The sequence below is a fragment of the Hippocampus comes genome, unplaced genomic scaffold (assembly GCF_001891065.2).
Source record: "Hippocampus comes isolate QL1 unplaced genomic scaffold, H_comes_QL1_v1.1 scaffold110, whole genome shotgun sequence".
NCBI classification, from domain to species: Eukaryota; Metazoa; Chordata; class Actinopteri; order Syngnathiformes; family Syngnathidae; genus Hippocampus; species Hippocampus comes.
This window is the reverse complement of record NW_017805498.1, coordinates 263,133-267,581: the sequence shown is the minus strand read 5'-3', so window position 1 is coordinate 267,581 and position 4,449 is coordinate 263,133. Positions and strand designations below refer to the sequence as shown.

Below are 4,449 nucleotides of genomic sequence, written 5' to 3'. Positions count from 1 at the left end.
TCATAAGTCACATCATCACAAAGCGAATGGAGTGAAGGTGAATTTTTCACACACACTGAAAGTTGTGATTGCGTCCGTATGTTAGTACCTGTATATGACAAATGCAAAAAGGCAGGACTGTACCACTGCAGATTGGGGGGTGTTGGTCAACTAAATGCTTTCAAGTATCCTAAAAGAAATCCGTAAACAAAAGCGACTCTGGTTTTCCGTGGAAAAGATGTAAAACAATGTAAAAAGTTCATTCATTTAACTCAGTCAATTATTTGGTCATATTTAATTTTAAATAATAAGAAAATAATCAATAATAAGAAAATAACTATGTATAGCCATTAAAATATCGTTGCATTGTCGCATAGTCTGAGTGGCAACGCAATGTGTGTTGTATGTATGTGGGTAGTGTGCATGCTTTGTGTGAAGGTGGGCAGTGAAAACTCGTGAAACCAGCAGTGTATCAGCGCCTCCGTTGTTACTTCACCCGGTTCTTTTATCTTTGATGCTCACGTTTCATATTGACAGTAAGAAGTGGCCCATTTACAAAATTTTTCCTGATACATCATTCGTCAACGGCTTGTGCACCTGTCTGTCAATGTCCATCCAACGTTTTTTTTCAAGCCAAACCAAACTAATCATCAGTTATATTATTTTAACCACGCTTCGGTCATCGCTTGTGTCAGTAAGTTTCACCGGTGCACCGGTCTGTCTAAAAAAACATCCAATTTGATTAAAATGTTCAATGGAGTACACAATATTTCAGTGTATCTACAAACGGTGGCTGTCCACAGTTTTACACACACACACACACACACACACACACACACACACACACACACACACACACACACACACACACACACACACACACACACACACTGATACATTTAACATAGACTAATTTGCCCATCTACTGAACTGTTAATACAGCGGGAGCACGTTGATGGCTGCGTGCCGCTGTTTTAACTCCCAAAATGACAAAAAGTTTACATCTAAAGTTTAAAATGGCTAACCTCACTCAAAACACCCATTTGCAGAATTGGCTGCAATTGGCCACATTGCCTGTAAATGGCGCTGTGGTGCACGCAATAGACAGACAACGTGTTTCTGGGTTGTGTCGCTGTTGTCACAAATACACAGCACACTAGTGAAGACAAACCACTGTGTGATGGCCATGTTGGCAGAAAAGGTCATGGAGAGCATGGACATTATCTTTATATTGCCGCAGGCACGCAGCTCAAAAGGAGCGTGTCCTATCTGCCTATCTAGCTCTCACCATGTCGTACGAGTGCATGTCTCTTGAACTTGCTGTTTTTTTTATACGGTATACAGTTGCTTTTGGGTCAAGCCCGTATCTATGGAATGCAACTGGGAATGCAACTGTAATGGAGATGAAAAAAAAGAGGAACAGCTACACACCATTAGTCAAGCAGTTTTATCTTTATTTATTTTTAAAAACAGTCTGAATCAATGTTGATTTTAATGGACAATTGGTTCTAATGGATAACTCCCCACCCCTATTAGTCCATCAAATCAAGAATTCATTGTCAATTTAAAGAATAGTTAACTTCTTTGATTATAAAATACAGGTCCAACTACTGAATTTACACATCCCCATTGCAAGTGGGTAGTTAAAAAAAAAATCAAATTAATGATTGTACCTTAATCCAGATCCTCGCCAGAAATGAATGGCTTCTTGATGGGCACACGTGCCGCCGCCGTAGCACAAACCTTCATGGAAATGAGTTGTGTTGTTTGTGATTAATCTTTGTAACGAACTAACAAACTGCGATCAGTGGAGGTCATGAAAATAGTTGTCAAAATTGTTTGTTGAGATGGAAGCGCACACGTGAGCGACTTCTGGTATGCGAGCTCCAAATTCTCGGGGGAAATAAAGGGCAGTGCTAAGTGGAGCTTAGCGGGTCAAAAGTTTAAAATGCACAATCACCTGAATGACCTCGGCCGACCCTCAAATTTCTCACCTTCTCTAGCCTCACGCGCACACACGCACACACGCATGCATGCACACACACACACACACACACACACACACACACACACACACACACACACACACACACACACACACACACACACACACCTTCAGGAGCTGGATGATGGGCGGGGGCGCGATTTACAGCCATGAGAAGATGGCCCCCGCGACTCCACCAGCAAAAAGAAGCAATAGCCTCCTGTAGAGTTGTACAAGCAAAGTTTGGGGTCTAATGACACTTCCAGGCATCATCAGACATGGCTGCTGCTGACATTATCATTATCACAGTAAAACGTCGTAACTCTCACTCACACAAACACACACGGTCAGCAAGTAAATGGCTTAAAACAATGCACCATAATATCACATTAACAGAATGCTTAAGTCAGCCAAATGTGAATCCCATATGTGGCGGGAAAAGGGTGGGCCCGCAGGAAGAAGCCTGTAGCCAGGAGACGAACCACCTTCAAGGACATTTCCCAAACTGAGGTCCGCGCGCGAGCGCCCTCTCTGGGCTGCGTGCACAGGATTAAAAGTGTAATGCGTGCACAGGATTAAAAGTGTAATGCTGATCTGGTGTTATAATTGTAAAAACATGTTCAGGAAATACTGGCATGAATGAATCGGTCGAACACCTTCAGACAAAATCCATTTGATGACTTTAAACTCACATAGCGGTGTTGCATTTGATCATGTTTTGTTGATTAAACATGATACTGATATTGGCCACAAACGGGATTTTTGGACAGGGGGAAGTTGTGGGGCATCGAAGAGGGACCGTGTTTTGGGAAAGGCTGTTTTAGACTTTAGCGACACCTGGACAATGTAATCACATCTATTACAAGAGCTGTATCAAAAAATAAGGATTGGTTTTGATTGATACTGTCATGGAGTTTTTCCTTTGTAATATATACAGTATATGAATTAAGCCTTTCATGCACCCTGAAACCTTATAACGTGATACGCTGTCCACTGTAGTAACCGCTGTCCCTGAAAGGGTTCACGTGGGTTGTGTAAAACTGCCCTGCATCTTACTGAGAAATGTTTCTCATGTTTGGCACTCAAGGTAACTACAGCAAGTACCACCTTGGGTGCAAGCAACGCGACCCACCAGAGCTGTCACACTGATGCGAACGGTCCTGACTGGTCCTCTCTCCCATCATCGTGGCGGGATTAGCCGGCCAGGGTCACATCGCATCTTGAGTCCGACACTCGGTGGCCCGTGGGCGTGCGGCCCTGACTGGAATTTGTACTGAAAAATTCCAGGATTTTAGTAAATGAGACAACAGCTGTTGGAGGACGAGAGGCAGTTTAGGTCCAAATGGAATGAAAAAAGATGAGAGAAGAACAAATCAGGACAAGACAGATGTCCGCTAAGGTGGAAAAATTGTGTTTTGTATCACCACACACAGTGTGAACCAATAAGTTCATATCTGTGTGCCCTGCGACTGGCTGGCAACCGGTTCAGGGTGTCCCCCGCCTACTGTCCGAAGACAGCTGGGATAGGTTCCATCACCCCCCGCGAATCTCCCGAGGATAAAGCGGATCGGAAAATGAATGAATGAATGAATGAATGAATGATCAGAAGACCTTAATCAAAGCTATGCGGACCAAAACCATCCATCCAACTGTTTTCTAACCCGCTTATCTTCACAAGGGTCCATGGCGTGCTGGGACCTGTCCCAGCCGTCCTGTTTTTGCTGGGGAAAAAAAGAGGCGTTGGTTCATCTCGTTCATTTATAACAGCAAACGAATCACAAAACTCTTGATCACTTTGGTTATCATTTGAACTTTATTAATGATGAGGTCTATTCCGATTCAGACTTTTCACACACATTTTCAAGGAGGAGGAGCTGGGCATCCATATTATGCCACCTACTACTACCGGTAATGAGATTGCAAACCCCAACCAACTACAACAAAATGGTCAGCTTTCCACATGACATGAGCTTCCACTCTGATGTTTGAGCAAGGGGTCCTCAAACTTCTTGGGTGTGGCCCCCCACCCCCCCCCCCCCCCCCTCACTTTCCTAATGCTAATTAAACATAACATAATGTCTAAATGCCACAGGAATTTAAAATGTGTTTTTTTTTTTTTTTTTTTAACGTAAATTGAGTTACAAGCTTGTTCATAACAAATTCAACTCATAAGTTGAGGTAAAAAAAAAAACAGGACATTATCTTGAAATACTATGTCTATTATGAAAAACAAAAACAAAAAAACTTTCTTTAGGAATGTAAGATGAGGAAAGGTCAGAATCATACCAGAGGTTTTAATTGTCCTGACATAGGACCTTGCGGATGCACAAGCTATGGTTCACAGAGTTTGATAGCCACTGATTCAGAGACATTACAAAAATAACATAAAACTGTCGCATCTCATCAGTACCTGTTGTTTCCACAGCTGTGAGCTGATAGCAGTGATCCTCCGCTGTAGCCAATTTTCTATCTCGTAAATTCAGCTC

The 4,449-nt window shown here is 42.7% G+C and overlaps 1 protein-coding gene across 2 annotated transcripts in view; it reads right to left on the bottom strand.

Moving 5' to 3' along the window:
• Nucleotides 1-3,767: 3,767 nt before the first annotated feature.
• The window catches only part of efhc2 (EF-hand domain (C-terminal) containing 2), a 15,155-nt gene continuing 14,473 nt past the window's right edge, over nucleotides 3,768-4,449 (bottom strand). The window contains exons 15-16 of one of the 2 annotated variants that reach the window (XR_002169061.1): nucleotides 4,092-4,449; nucleotides 3,768-3,941 (exon numbers count right to left, since the gene is read on the bottom strand). The exon at nucleotides 4,092-4,449 is cut by the window's right edge and continues 239 nt beyond it. The gene's annotated coding sequence lies outside the window, so the exon portion shown is untranslated. The other variant, XM_019876881.1, reaches the window with a different exon arrangement.